The sequence below is a fragment of the Gopherus flavomarginatus genome, chromosome 3 (assembly GCF_025201925.1).
Source record: "Gopherus flavomarginatus isolate rGopFla2 chromosome 3, rGopFla2.mat.asm, whole genome shotgun sequence".
Lineage (NCBI taxonomy): Eukaryota > Metazoa > Chordata > Testudines > Testudinidae > Gopherus > Gopherus flavomarginatus.
Genome location: NC_066619.1, coordinates 132475698 through 132492134, shown reverse-complemented (window position 1 = coordinate 132492134; position 16437 = coordinate 132475698). Strand labels below are relative to the sequence as shown.

The 16437-nt window shown below is 47.1% G+C and overlaps 1 protein-coding gene across 3 annotated transcripts in view; it reads left to right on the top strand.

The window, feature by feature from the left end:
* The window catches only part of PSD3 (pleckstrin and Sec7 domain containing 3), a 155780-nt gene that overhangs the window by 53104 nt on the left and 86239 nt on the right, over positions 1-16437 (top strand). The gene's annotated exons all lie outside the window — the stretch shown is intronic.

Here is a 16437-nt window from a genome sequence, read left to right as displayed (position 1 = left end):
TCCACAGTATTTTCAGCAAAACGTTTGATTGCTGCTTGTACTTGAGACTACATTCAGCTGTAATATCAGTGTAATGTTGGGGCATGCTGGCTGTTGGGAGACTCTAGGTGCGTGGTCTGATGTTGTAATACTACGATCCCATCTGGAGAAGGTTTGTACTTGCTCCATTACATGCCTCCTAGAAATGGAATTTTCTGACATTTTAGATGTTTACTCCTATTTACGATTAGTGAGTTTTTTGTTAATGGATGCAAAAGGAGAGCCATAAGGATAATTACATACAGTTGATGGTTTTGTTAAGCAGCTGGGCCTGTTCTAGTTCCTAAAAACTACTTTGAATATGAAATCTTCTTAGTAAAAAATGAGAAATGATAGATCATAGTGGATGTGTAGATACATATTACTTTGTTCCTTTCTTTGGAGTGTGACACGTCTGAGCACTTGGTTTTTTTTAATGGCTTCTTGGCAGCTGGTCACAGAGACATTGATCCTCCATTCATATACTGCATTCATATACTCATTGATACTGTACTAAGGAGCCGCAAGGTAAGCTTGAATTGCAAGCGAGGGCCAGTGTGCTGCTCAGAGAAGACTGATCCACATTAAGGCATGTCTTTGAAGAGAGTTCATATGTGAGACTTCAAAGCATATTAAACCATTTAGAGCAAAATAGCACTGTGAATCACCTACCAAGAAAGGGAAATATTCCTTGGGAGACACTGTAATAGAGGCTAATTGACAAGGTAAATCATTGTTTGACATGAGTTTCTAATGAGCTGCATGACCCGCAGAGCAACCTAATAATCAGTCTTGAGATCTATTAGAATTGGTTTGGAAGCCCTCTGGCTCTCTCTGCTGCCAGTCATTTATCGCAAGCAGTGACTTGTCATGTTCTAAAGCTGGCTAGAAGCCTTCATCCCCAGGGGATGTTTCTTCCACAGTGATTCCCCTTTTGCACCCCTGATTTCAGCTTGTTTAAAGCAATGGAAGAAATAAATTCTTGTAGCACAAAAAAATGTCTGGAGGGTTTCAGGTATCTGTCCCCAGTTTAATATTAACTTTCCTTAAATCATACACTTGTTAAGGCAGGGATTGCCTCTTTCAATAAGTGATTATATGTACAGGGTGGGAGTTTCTCAACAGCCAGCAGTGTTGGCCTAATTCTGCTCCCATGGAGGTCAGCGCTGACTTCACTGAGAGCAGAGTTCAGTGCTCAGCATTGGAAGATCCTGCCCGCAATGCCTAGTAGAATGGGTCGCAAGTCCCTGCTTGCAGCCTTTAGGTGCTGTTGCAGGACAGATAAATTAACGATGGATAAGACTGTTTACAGTCAGAGATGCTGTATATTGGTTTGGGAAACTGTGTTTTTCGTAAAAAGTATAAAAAAGACTGAAACTGAAGGCATGTTAAAAAAAAACCACTTTTTAGTTTCATAACATCAGATCGACACATGTTAGGCACCTGGGAGCAATCCTGCCCTGACTGAATTTGATGGAAGTTTTGCCATTTACTTCATTGGGTCAGGATGTTCACCCTTTTATTTCTATTCATTGCGCCCTTTGCTGGAATGGGCTTTCCTGACAGATGCTGCCTTATCTTAGCTTTAAATAAAGCTGCCATCACAGTAATGTATAGCTCTTTAAGAAAAGAGAAAACAGCTGTAATTATCCCCCTTCCCCAACCACCACATAGCTCTTATAAAAACCTCAGCCCCATCTTCCCCCAAGTCTCCCTGAATTCTGTGCACTCTCTTTTCTGGATGCAACATTCCTGGGGGAAGGGCTCCAGGTGTAGCCGAATGAGACTGTAAGTCAAAGGCATCTGCGTTAATGCACATATTAAACTGATCACAGCTAGGCAAGTGACAGGTGGTGGTTACTGTTACTGCTTGGTAAAGAAATGCGCACATAGCTAAACTGTGCTAAAACACCCTCTGACGTTTGTCCCTCCACCCTTCTCTTGCCTCCTCCTCCTGCTTGTGTGTCTCACCCACTTTGTGTGTTGTCTTTTAGACTATAAACCAGGGGTTGGCAACCTCTGGCACGCGGCTCGCCACGGTAAGCACCCTGGCGGGCTGGGCCAGTTTGTTTACCTGCTGCGTCAGCAGGTTCGTCCAATCGCCATCCCAGGCCAATGGGGGTGGCGGGAAGCAGTGCAGGCCGAGGGATATGCTGACTCCTGCTTCCCGCCACCTCCATTGGCCTGGGATGGTGAACCGCAGCCAGTGGGAGCTGCGGTCCGCCGAACCTGCCAACGTGGCAGGTAAACAAACTGGCCCGGCCCGCCAGAGTGCTTACCCTGGCTAGCCGCGTGCCAGAGGTTGCCGACCCCTGCTATAAACTGTTTAGGCCCAGGAATGTCGATTACTATATGTGTGTGTAGGATTTAGCACAATGACTTGTTTGGTCTCTAGGTGCTAGCACAATGTGTGATTAATAATAATAAAAGTGGGATAACCGTTATAGATTGTATTAGGGCTCCTGCCAATTACATCCCATCGTGGTGATGTTTTAAATCTGTATTTATTGGAGGAGAGACCATCAGGGATCTGGTCACTGTTGGTGCCATGCACTGAATTTAAGGCTGCAGCTATTTATCATATTTTAATTTTTGATTGGATACTGTGAAACACCACGTCAGAGTTTTCAGATAAGAATATGAGAATGCTGGGACAAAAAGGACAGAAGAGGCTGTAAAAATTCACCAGGAGATAGAAATAGTTAGCTCAAACTCCGCTGGTGGCACTGGGAGTAGTGGTCTGCAACCCCCAATGGCTAGGAGTTCAAGTTCCCTCCTTGCCTGATCTCTGTGATTAATTTAGCCAGAATCACTGGATCAAATTCTGTGGCCTGTGGTACACAGGAAGTCACATTAGATTATCATTATGGTCCCTTCTGACCTTAAACTCTAGGCATTGATTAAATAAACTCCATTATACACCCATCTAGCTTATCCCATATGGCAGGTTTTCATTTTTATCACATAAACACCAGAGTTGGTGGGCACAGGAGCTTTCACATCTATGTAATAGATCTGAATCCCTACCCAAGGTCATCTTGATCTATTTCTTAATGAATAGGTGTTCGCATAAACCACCATCACAGTTGGCCCTAATTGGCTACTAGCATCATTGTCAACAGAGATCTAGGAACTAATTAAATAAACCTCATACACATCTAGAGAACAAGTTTTGCAAAAGCTTCATATTTTCAAACTGCTTAAGTGATTTGGACATGCATTAATTTCTAATGAGAACTGAGCATTAAAATCTCACCCTCAATCTCTAGTATTGTCAAGCTGACCTCTTCCATCTGAATGCTAAATTTAGGTGTTGAATAAGTCCAAACACCACTTTTACCCCATTCCTACTAGTAGGCTATTGCTTAGTTGAAAGAAAAACTCAAACATGGAATCAAATAGTCAGCTGCTTTGAGATGACGCTTTTGTGAGTGAAACACCTGACTTGGATTGCATTTTATATCTGGGAAGTTAGACTAGTGAAATTCCCTCTAAGGCCACTCCTTTGGCAAGGTGCAAAAAAACAAGATCTCGTTGCCTTTTCTATTCCCACTTCATTTCTAAAGTGCTGTGTCGGAAGTTGCTGTGGAATATAGGTCACTGTATGGTAGTTGTTGGCATTTCCATATAACCAATCGGTCATGGTTTGCGGTCGTGTTCATTCTTGTATTTGACTTCAGGATGCAGATGTTTTCTGTCAGTGCTGGCCACCTTCCAGGGTTATAAATATTGCCTGTAATAAGGAGTAGAGGGGAAAACAGGGCTGTGTTTTATTGGTGATAGTTAAGGCTATGATTTTGGCACAGAAATATTTAGTAAATTTCACAGTGGAGATGCAGGAAGAAGATAATCACGAAAGTTCACCAAATAATGTAGTTTGCATTACATCAACATAAGAGTATAGTGGGAGTGCTGAAAGATGGGGCCTAGGAAGGGGGTTTTGGAGAGCAAGTCCACCCTGCACTCACCCTCAGCAGCGGCTCTTGGTGTTGTGATCTATCTAGGGTGACCAGACAGCGAGTGTGAAGAATCAGGACAGGGAGTGGGGGGTAATACACTCATAGACTCATAGGTCAGAAGGGACCAATCTGATCATCTAGTCTGACCTCCTGCACAAGGCAGGCCACAGAACCCCACCCATCCAATTTTATACAACCCCTATCCCAGGACCGAGTTATTGAAATCCTCAAAAATGGTTTGAAGACCTCAAGCTGCAGAGACACCACCAGCAAGCGACCCGTGCCCCACGCTGCAGGGGAAGGCGAAAAACCTCCAGGGCACCTGCCAATCCGCCCTGGAGGAAAATTCCTTCCCGACCCCAAATATGGCGATCAGCTAAACCCTGAGCATGTGGGCAAGAGTCACCAGCCAGCACCCAAGAAGGAGTTCTCCGCAGCAACTCAGTACCCATCGCATGCAACATCTCCCCGCAGACCATTGAGCAGACCTGTCTGGTGGTAATTCAAGATCAATTGCCCAAATTAACGATCCTATCGTAACATCCCCTCCATATACTTATCAAGCTTTGTCTTAAAGCCAGGAAAGTCTTTTGCCCCTACTACTTCCCTCGGAAGGCTATTCCAGAACTTCACTCCCCTAATGGTCAGAAACCTTCGTCTAATTTCAAGTCTAAACTTCCTAATATCCAGTTTATACCCATTCGTCCTCGTGGCTACATTAGTACTAAACTTAAATAATTCCTCTCCCTCCCTAACGTTAACCCCCTTGATATATTTATATAGGGCGAGCATATCCCCCCTCAGCCTTCTTTTGGCCAGGCTAAACAAGCCAAGCTCTTTGAGTCTCCTTTCATAAGGCAGTTTTTCCATTCCTCGGATCATCCTCGTAGCCCGTCTCTGAACCTGTTCCAGTTTGAATTCATCCTTCTTGAACATGGGACACCAGAACTGCACACAGTATTCCAGATGGGGTCTCACCAACGCCGTATACAACGGTACTAACACCTCCTTATCCTTGCAGGAAATACCCCGCCTGATGCATCCCAAAATCGCATTTGCTTTTTTAACAGCCGTATCACATTGGCGACTCATAGTCATCCTGCTATCAACCAGTACCCCAAGGTCCTTCTCTTCCTCCGTCGCTTCCAACTGATGCGCCCCCAACATATATTCAAAATTCTTATTATTAATTCCTAAATGCATGACCTTGCACTTTTCACTATTGTATTTCATCCTATTTCTATTACTCCAGTTTACAAGGTGGTTCAGATCTTCCTGAATAGTATCCCTGTCCTTCTCCGTGTTAGCAATACCCCCCAGCTTCGTGTCATCCGCGAACTTTATTAGCACATTCCCGCTCTTTGTGCCAAGGTCAGTAATAAAAAGGTTAAATAAGATCGGTCCCAAAACCGATCCTTGAGGGACTCCACTGGTGACCTCCTTCCAGTCCGACAGTTCACCTTTCAATACGACCCTCTGGAGTCTCCCCTTTAAACAGTTCCTTATCCACCTTACAACTTTCATATTCACTCCCATCTTTTCCAATTTAACTAACAGCTCCCTGTGCGGAACCGTGTCGAACGCCTTACTGAAATCTAGGTAAATTATATCTACCGCATTTCCTTTATCTAAGTAATCCGTCACCTTCTCAAAGAAGGAGATCAGATTGGTTTGGCACGATCTACCTTTAGTAAATCCGTGTTGCAATTCGTCCCAATTACCATTGACCTCTATAGGAGCCTATATAAGAAAAAGACCCAAAAATGGGGACTGTCCCTATAAAATCAGGACATTTGGTCACCCTAGATCTAGCTCACAAGGTCACAGCGCCACACAGATTTGGCTCATTCACCCCTCTCTCTCCATCAGCAGAGGGGTGGACAGGTCAAACTTGAGTGGCATTGCAACCTAGTGCACAGGTGCACTATGCCACTCATTGTGGTGGACTAATCAAATGCATTTTTACAAGACATTTCCAATGTTTCTCAGACTTTATTAAAATTAACGATTTCTGTGGCCACCGTGATCTCTCTGACAAAATCAGAGGTTGTGCATAGGTTGACATGACATGACTTTTGAAGGGTGTGTGTGTGTGTGTGTTTGAAAGGCACTGTAAGCATATTGGGTGTATAGCAGTAGTTTGCATTGTAGCTGTTTACCCTTTGTATTGTTCTGCATTAAAGCTGAGATTTTTAAAATATGTCTAAGGGAGTCAGATGTCCAGTATGAAGAGAGAGGAGGCTGCTGGCAGGGTATTTTCTGTGGGAGCTGTGGGGCTCTAGCAGGGTGGATTTGATTTAAATCAAATTCATTTAAATCACTAGTCAGGAAGACTCGATTTAATCATGGATTTCTACATAAAAGTGCATTCTGGTTGGTTGTTATAACCTTAATACATATTCTTCACAACTCAGAGATGGATGTAGGTTTCATTTTTAGAAGGTACACGTTATACATTTTTAAGTGATTTATTTTAAAAACTTTTCAGATTAGTTTTACAGCTATATCAGAAAATGAATGATTGTTTGGTTATTTCATTTACCAAAGGTAATTGAAGCAGATTTTTATGAAGTCATTGGGAGGTGAACTATCTCCAATTCAACAGGTTAATCATTAATATTTAGAGGATTTTCTTGCCATGCTATATTAAGAGGAGAACATCACCAGACAGACATTTAAATTGTTTTATTTAACTAAAACAACATTATTATGTATTCTGAATTTTCTTTTGCCAACAGCAAACATATAATATTTTAACAAAACAAGCATATTAATTTTATGAATTTAGTTAAACATTCAAGTTTTATAAAATTAGGTTTGTTTTTGTTAAAATTGTTTTTAACTAAAATAGTTAAATGAAATATTTCAAAAACAAAAAATAAATCGACTATGTCAGCCAGGTCAACATGAGAAATTTAAATATTGGCTTCTGCAGCTAACTCAGTCATCTTCACTTTCATTTTTCTGTTTGTTCATAATCTGGAAAAGAAAAACAAGCTTTCCTGCTTTTTCAGGTCCAAAACGATTTTTCAATTTGGAATGAATTAGTCCAAAGGAAGAAAACGTTCTCTCTACACCGGGAGAAAAGGCTATTGCTATTAAAATCTCTGAAGTTTATTATAGTTGGCATTATGGAGGGATGGTTGCTGGATGTCGATGTCATAGCCAACTTTACTTTTTCAGCAATTAAGGTTTGACCCTGGCACCAAGTATTGAGAATATTTGCAAGAAAATGAGCTGAAGATAGTGCTTGTCCCATTCATTTTTTTAATGCTTATAGTTTAACTCTGTCATTGCATATTTCTCTTTTTAAGATCTCACTCAGTTCCTTCCAAATTTCAACAGCGTCAGCAATAAAACAGCTATTTCCCTGCTTTTTGTTCAAGGCTACAGAAACAGGCTTCAGGGTACTCAGTGTGTGTTCAACATTTCTCTTAAGCCCCATGTTGAGAACTTTGGCTGTGACAGTGCCATCTATTTTTTCACCATTTTATTGACAAACTGTCATCAGATTAGGCCAGTTGTTGATTTAGTGCTCAAAACAGTCTGCTACTGAGTTCCATTGCCCGTCTTGTGGGAGCGTTTGCTTGGTTCCTCCCACTTTTTTCAGAGCAGCTGCTGCAAAGTGGTTGTTACCGAAGTATTTTGCAATTTCAACAGCCTTAGCCTTTATTACTGGAACACTGAAGTCTTTGGCTAGGAGGTGCATCAAATAAGCACTGCAACCATGTGTTAGCTTGGGACTCTCTTCTAAATAATTTCTTCTCATATTGGATACACTTGCAGCATTGTCTGGGACCAAGCTGCATACTAGACATTTGAATTTTTTTTTCCAGTTTGTTATAGCTTTTACTGCTACTTCTTGTAAGAGTTCTGCTGTGTGTGTATTTCCTGATGTATCAATTGTTTCGGTAAGGAAGACATTCCCTTCTTCTGTTGTCACACAAACTCATACAACAGGATCATTGTGGATATTGCTCCACCCATCAAGACTCAGGTTAACAATTTTAACCTCTAGACCTCTTGCACACTGTTCAGTTTCTCTTTCATACACTTTATCCAGCATTTTGCCTTTGACATCTGTTCTGTTGGGTGGACTGTATCCTGGTCTTAATGACTGAACCCTGTTAATGAAGTGGGTTCTCAGTCCTACGGAAAAGAGAGTTTGTTGCATAAACAAACCAGGCAATTTTTTCATCTTTTTGTAATCTGCTCGTTCTTATCACAAACTTATCTATGGCTGTTTCTGGATGACAGAGATTTTTTTTCTCTTTTTGCTACAGGTGATATACTGTGGTCATGTGACTTACATGATGTGACTGAAACACTATCATTGGCAGATAACTCTGAAACTATAGAAAATGATGGTGATCTTGAAAGTGGATAGTCTTCAGAATCCTGTATGTTGAGGTTGAATTCTTCTAAACAAAATAAGTCAATGCAATTATTTAATTATTATTACCGTACTGTTCATTTAGTATTACTCATTGCATTCACTGACAGTACTACTTTAAAGGTGAAATTGTAAAAGGAAGATCTGCCTGTTTCAGCTATTTATTTTTTATCAAAACCGCATATAAAATGCTAGTACCATAGAGTAACAACTATATTTTTTGCTCAAACGTGAAAATTCAAGAATAGCCGAGAAGGAAGACAGGCAGTTCTTAAGAAAAAAGTATGAAATAAAAAAGTTTACCAACCTGAAGATCCTGCATGTTCAAACATGTTCCTTTCATCATCTTCAACGCAGCTTCCTCCTGAGAAGGAACATTTCTCATGATGTTGTTTCATTCCGGCAACCAGGCCTTGCATTCCTTTATTGCACTGTTTGCATTTTGTACGCATGCCTGTCTTACCCACAGGTAGAGGAACTTCATTAAAATATTCCCAAACTGGGTCTCTTTTATGGCCTTCTGCCATTATAGGCTTTCCCTTCTAGTGAGAGAATGGTATGGTAGATCTCAGATCAATGAAGGCTACACTCAGAAAGACCTCAAGACTTCTGGAATATGCTGCTCAAACAGTTTCACTTTTGTTTCCACTGCCTGTCCCTCCCTTCTCACATTTATCTCCAGACTTCTTCTCCTTCTCCAGATCTATTCCACCCCCAACAATCTTCTTTTCCAGGGGTCAGCAACCTTTCAGAAGTGGTGTGCCGAGTCTTCATTTATTCACTCTAATTTAAGGTTTTGCGTGCCAGTAGTACGGTAACATTTTTAGAAGGTCTCTTTCTATAAGTCTATAATGTATAACTAAACTATTGTTGTATGTAAGGAAATAAGCTTTTAAAAAATGTTTAAGAAGCTTCATTTAAAATTAATTAAAATGCAGAGCCCCCGGACTGGGTGGCCAGGACCCGGGCAATGTGAGTGCCACTGAAAATCAGCTCGCATGCCACTTTTGGCACACGTGCCATAGGTTGCCTAACCCTGTTCTATTCACTGAACTTTTTGAAACTATGCACTTTTAGAGAGAGATAAGGGATCAACTCTGTGTACACATTCGTAGAGCGACAATAGGGTTGAGGTCTGTTATTTCTCACTTCTGTTCATTATTTAAAAGCATTTTTGCTGTTAACAGGCATGTTATCTCTGGAGACACAAATCCACAGTTTGAAAACTGCAAAACTAAGCATCTCTGATGGTATCTTCTAGACCGAGACAGGCAAACTTTTTGGCCTGAGGGCTGCATCGTGTTTCAGAAATTGTATGGAGGGCCGCCCTCCTGAACACATACCTCCCGGGACTCCTGTCCCATCTAACCCACCCTGTCCTCTGACTGGCCCCCGCCGCCCCATCCAACCCTCCCTCTCCTTCCTGACTGCCTCCGGGACCCGTGCCCCCATTCAACTCCCCTGTTCCCTGCCCTCTGACCCCCCGGCTCCCTGACCACCACCCCGAACTCCCCTGCCCTCTATCCAACCCCCCTGTTCTCTGCCCCCTTACCACGCTGCCTGAAGCACTGGTGGCTGGCAGTGCTACAGCCATGTTGTGCAGCACAGAGCACCAGGTCAGGCCAGACTTTGCAGCTGCACTGCCCCAGGAGCTTGCAGCCCCGATGCCCAGAGCATTGCACTGGTGGCAGGGGGAGCTGAGGCTGCAGGGGAGGGGGAACAGCAGGGTAGACCGGGTGCAGCCTCCTGGGGCAGGAGCTCAGGGGCCAGGCAGGAGGGTCCCATGGGCCTGATATGGCCCACGGGACGTAGTTTGCCAACCTCTGTTCTAGAGTGAGCGCTGAGTCCCATTGGGTAGATAGAAAGATTAACCTAAATAATCTATACAGAAGCTCCTGGATCCCCATAAAATTGGGTCCCTAATCCATGAACTATTGGAACTAATTTACAAAACTTTTCTTAAACATGACATGAATATTGTCTCATACTATAGAATTAGAATTTATAATCCCTATTCCATAATGAGATATCTTTGAGCTATAATGTATCTTAATTAAAACTATCTTTAGATAGGTTTTTTCCTCAAAAAGCATTTTATCAAAAAAATCCAGTTTAAAAAAAAATCTTTTTTTTTAATTAAAAAAAATCATTGATTTTTATCCACCCTGGGCTCTAGAATTTACTCCCTGCACTTAGTCTGAAATAGCCCAGATCTGGTAACCTGAAAGGCACGCTGCAGAAGATGGATAAGGCTTTTGGGGAGGGCTGAGGGTCTACTTCCCACAGTGATGGAGTAGAAAGGAGTGTTTTTGTTGCATGTGGCTGTCACGTGGAATTTCTGCAGGAGCCATTGTTTCAGTGCCGCTGGGGCTACATTGCAGTATTAATTGTGCATTCAGGCATCTGGAGCCTTTTATAGGTGTCTTTTTATTATTTAAATCAAAATAAATAAATTCCCAGTAACTGCAATGGCAATTGGGTGTTCAATTCTCTTAGATGCTTTGAAAATCTCAGTTTGAGCGGATTACTGAAAATGTCACTCTCAAAATATGTGTTTAAGTGATTCTTCTGTGACAGAGCTGGAAGGAAGTGAGTACAGACGGAGTTGATAAAAATTACCCCTGAGGAGCACCATTGCCCTTTCTTGCTTTGAGTGCAATGGATACTGTAACATGGGAAGAAAGCTGCAGTTCTCACCCCTTCTTCTGATGTGTGTGCTTCCACGGCAGAAAACCGGTGGTGATTTGTGTGGTGGGGAACTCCAGCTTAGCGAAGTTTTTTGGGTCACACTTTATATTAAGGATCCATTTATAAAGAGTTAATGAATGATTAGCAGACATTTTAATAAATGGCTGCTGTGTTGTTATAGAGACCAACAGATCAGTTAGTGGTTTATAACTATGTGTTCTAGGCTGCTATAACACCTTCTGCTATAGCAGGGGTCGGCAGCCTTTCAGAAGTGGCGTGCTGAGTCTTCATTTATTCATTCTAATTTAAGATTTCACGTGCCGATAATACATTTTAATGTTTTTAGAAGGTCTCTCTATAAGTTTAAACTATTGTTGTATGTAAAGTAAACAATTTTTTTAAAATGTTGAAGAAGCTTCATTTAAAATTAAATTAAAATGCAGATCTTATCAGTTTAGTGCAGTGGTTCTTAACCTGGAGTCCACGCAAGGATATTTTGTCACCTAGGCGAAACTTCCACCTTGCCCATCGGTTCATTGAGGAGCAAATCCCCAACGAGCCTTTATAGACCCTAGGGGCCAGCCGTGCCCAGGGGCTGCTCCCCAGACCAGGTTCCCCCTCCCCAAGCTCTGAACTCCCCTGGAGGGTTCACAGCCCCCCTGCGAGCCCTCCCAACCCCACCCAGGTAGCCTGTGCCCCGAGTCCACTCACTGACTTTTCCGGGCTTGGGCTGCTGCAGCAGCTCTGCAGGGAGGAGGCACCAGAGAGCCAGAGCGTCCCACTTGTGGCAGCAGCGAGCCCCAGCCATGGAGGAGCCGGCCTGGTGCAGGGGGGAAGCAGCCCTGCAAAGGTGGCTGTGGCACTTCTAGCGGGGAGCAGCTGCGCCCTCCCACCCCTCCTGCCCAGGCTGCGGCCCGGGACCCTCCAGGGGGTGCCTGTAGGCTGCAGTGGATGTATGTGGGCGCCAGCCCCCATGCACCCCTTGGCTCCCCCCTCACCTAGGTTTACCATATTTCAACAATCAAAAAAGCGGGGAGAGACCTGCCCTAGCCCCCATCCACTCCCTCCCACTTCCCACCCCGATTGCCCCGGTCAGAACCCCCAAGCCCCACCCTGTTCCTTGTCCCCTAACTGCCCCCTCTGAGACCCTCCCACCCTAACTGCCCCCCTAGGACCCTACCCCGTACCTGTCCCCTGACTGTCCCAACCCTTATGAACACCCCTGCCCCCAGACAGAGCCCCGAGGACTCCCACACCCCATCCAACCACTCCCCACCCCCTGACAGGACCCTCAGAACTCCGAACCCATCCAACCCTCCCCCTGCTCCCTGACTGCCCCCCGGGACTCCCCTTACCAGGCCCAAGCTGGTGAGACGTTGGCTCCACGTGGAGGCAAAACTCCACTGGAGTGCTGAGGCAGCAGGAGGGGGGGAGCTACGGGAGGGGCAGTGGTGGCGGCAGCTCACACTTCTGGGAGCCGCAGAACCTGAGAGGGGAGCCAGGGGTGTGCCTGCCCGGGCTGCAGGCTGGTGCCCCACCCCGCCACGCTCGGCTCTGCAGCTCCCAGGAGTGTGATCTGCCGCCCCTCCTGCAGCAGGCTCAGGGCCCCGCGCCCTAGTGGCTCACACTCCCAGGAGCCGCAGAACTCGAGCGCGGTGAGAGGGGAACCAGGGGTGTGCCTGCTCGGGCTGCAGCCTGGTGCCCCTCCCCCCCCCGCCACGCTCGGCTCTGCAGCTCCCAGGAGTGTGATCTGCCGCCCCTCCTGCAGCAGGCTCAGGGCCCCGCGCCCTAGTGGCTCACACTCCCAGGAGCCGCAGAACCCGAGCGTGGTGAGAGGGGAGCCAGGGGTGTGCCTGCCCGGGCTGCAGCCTGGTGCCCCCTCCCCCACCACGCTCGGCTCTGCAGCTCCCAGGAGTGTGATCTGCCGCCCCTCCTGCAGCAGGCTCAGGGCCCCGCGCCCTAGTGGCTCACACTCCCAGGAGCCGCAGAACCCGAGCGTGGTGAGAGGGGAGCCAGGGGTGTGCCTGCCCGGGCTGCAGCCTGGTGCCCCCCTCCCCCACCACGCTCGGCTCTGCAGCTCCCAGGAGTGTGATCTGCCGCCCCTCCTGCAGCAGGCTCAGGGCCCCGCGCCCTAGTGGCTCACACTCCCAGGAGCCGCAGAACTCGAGCGCGGTGAGAGGGGAACCAGGGGTGTGCCTGCCCGGGCTGCAGCCTGGTGCCCCTCCCCCCCCCGCCACGCTCGGCTCTGCAGCTCCCAGGAGTGTGATCTGCCGCCCCTCCTGCAGCAGGCTCAGGGCCCCGCGCCCTAGTGGCTCACACTCCCAGGAGCCGCAGAACCCGAGCGTGGTGAGAGGGGAGCCAGGGGTGTGCCTGCCCGGGCTGCAGCCTGGTGCCCCCTCCCCCACCACGCTCGGCTCTGCAGCTCCCAGGAGTGTGATCTGCCGCCCCTCCTGCAGCAGGCTCAGGGCCCCGTGCCCTAGTGGCTCACACTCCCAGGAGCCGCAGAACCCGAGCGCGGTGAGAGGGGAGCCAGGGGGCGCGCCTGCCCGGGCTGTGGCCTGGTGCCCCCCTCAGGGGGGCTCCTGAAGTGGATGCATGCTGGCGGCGGGCCTCATGCGCCCCCTGGCTCCCCCCTCACCGTGTTCAGGCTCTACAGCTCCCGGGAGTGTGAGCTGCTGCCGCCGCCCCTCCTGCAGCAGACTCAGGGCCCCGTGCCCCGTCGACTCACACTCCCGGGAGCCGCAGAACGATCGTGGTGAGGGGGTAGCTGGGGAGGGGGCAGGGGGCGTGCCAGCCCTGCTTCACTCAGCCGGTCGCGACCCCGGCTGGCTGCTGCGTGCCAGGCAAAATTGGCTCACGTGCCATAGGTTGCTGACCTCTGTGCTATAGTGTTTATAGCCATCTATCACGCCCACCCACCCACTTCTCCCAGAATCCTAGAACTGTCGGGCTAGAAGGGACCCCTGTCTGTCACATGCTTATAATATCTGTCATTTGTTACCCCTTTCTAAATGGAATCTCAGTCTAATTTTTTGTGAGGAAGTTTTTTAGGGTTGTTAACTAGGAATTGTGGGACGCATGAGTCAAAAAGGCTTTGAGGAGGAAATGAAGGAGAGTCTGAGTGCTGGTGCCTGAGTGTTTGAAAGACACCACCCCAGGGAAGGTATCTGGACTGGGAGTTGTATGGAGGTGTCAAGAGATCATGGTGAGGAATCAGAGTACAGACTCCCAACTCCCCACCAAACCTGTCTAGTCTTCCATATGTCAGCTCCCTTATACACACCTGCTTCCATCGTACATTTCAGAGCACCCCTGGTACTGAGGCAGGGCACAGCTGTGTAAGGGCCCTGTCATAGCGTAGAGGTGCCAGGCCCGTTTTGCTCAGGAGCTCTAGCTTGCAGGGTCTCCTGCCGGGGTGGGCTCCCACCCCGTGCATAGGGAATAGCAGTGTAGGCAGCTGCATGGCCTCTGGTGCCCCCCAGGTTCCCATTTTTAATCTCTCCTCCTTCCTGTGTTCTCTCATATAGCACACCCTGCCCATCATTTCTCCAGCCTCCTTCTGCAGATCTGTTGTCCCCATCCTGCAGTTACCCTGCCTCCTCTTCCCCATACTCTTACCTCCACAGCTCATCTTGCCTGCTTATTTATGCCGCCCCCCACACACCCAGGCGTTCTCCCCCATTTCTCCACTAAAGGAGTCCCCAGTCACACTCAAGCTTGGAATCTTCGTGGGGGTGGCCAGCTGGTCTGCCCCCCCCCCCAATCCTCACGGGGTCCCTATGGCCCCCAATCCAAGGACAGGAAATGTCGTGGGAAGGACTGCTGCCTTCTCCACCCAGGTGGTACCTGAGCCTGGCAGACACTTCCCCTGGCTGAGCTCTGGCCTGTACTGATCAGGGTTCCCTGGTGCAGAGGATTCCAGGCCATCAATGCGCCTGGATTGTCCATAGAACCCGCCAACCCGATGCTGGTCCAGAGCCCAGGGTTTCGATGGGGAAGAAGGCCATGGAAGAGATTTTGGTTCCTAGCCTTGAGACAGAGACGAACAGCGAGCCCCCTCTTCTTGATTCCCCAAAGAGCAAAATTTGGGGGAGGCGTACCTGCCAGCCCTCTATAGGACAGTGGGAGGGAAGGATGAACAATGGCCGCCTGGTCCTCCCCCAGGAGACGTCAAGGGTCCGTTCTCCTAATATTGTTTGGGTGGCCCCTGGGATTGTGGAGCAGAGTGAAAGGAGCTGTGGGTATTGGTGAAGGGGGGTGGGACTTCTGGCAGGGGGGAAGGACTGCATGGAGGGGCAATTCTGGGGGTGTAGCTGCTGAGGAGGAAGGAGTGAAATTAGTGGGAAGGATGTTTGAGGTTAATGAAACTGTGCCGTGGTGGGAGGAGCTGGATCTTTGTAGGGACTTGTGCACATGAGGAGCTTGGGAACGCTATCTGGAGCCATACAGGTGCCAGGGGAGCCGTGGGGGCAACTGGAGTTGTGCTAACAATGGTGGGAGTGTTGGGGCGGACTCGGCGGGTATTGGAGAGCAGTGGGAAGAATCCCAGTTGTGGGGGAAGTGGAGCAGTGTTGGGGAGGGGAGCTGGAGGGTTCAGAGCAGGTGGAAAGGCTACCGGCAACAGACCCTCTGGCTGGGTAGGCTGTTTGTACAGACACTCAGCCCCACACACTTGGTCTTCACATGGATCTGATCAGATCTGATCAGATTTCCCACTGGCTGTCCCAGTGTGACAAGCCTGTGGTGGCCAGTCGCACAGGAGTTTTGACACAAAGGAAAATTCATCTCTGAGTTCTGAGTTTGTTGACTGAAAAGTGCAGCTAATTGTTTAACTACAATCATGGTTCGGCCTTAAAAAATATTCAAGAGACCAAATAACTGAATGTAGCCAAATTCGTTGTCTAAAGACAAAGCAATACGATATGAAAAGGGGACATATGAACTTTTCTTCCAGGAAGCAATTCTTGTCTCACGGCGTATTCCCCTTACACCAAAGGTATGCTTCAAAGATCTGCATTTCAGCTATTTGTAGTATGACTTTACAAGTTACACAGCTCTTTATATGTCACTACATCCAGCCCACCGGTTGTAACAGTTCCTTAACTTCTTGTTCTGGGCTGTACTTTTCTTAGCTCTGTTTTGCATACTACATTCCAAACCAGTTGGGTGGAATGGTACTTGTACTAGGACCCAGAACAAATGTACTTTGATTTTGACAGATTTTGTATTTGCTAGTGCCAAAGTTGACTTCAGCTTTGCAAAGCATTATGGGATACTTAGCATGCGTGAACAAGAGTAAGCATAATACCATTCAACTTTAAAGCTTTATGCTAACATTTAGATAGACTATAACACGCATTACATATTAGTATGGTGTGC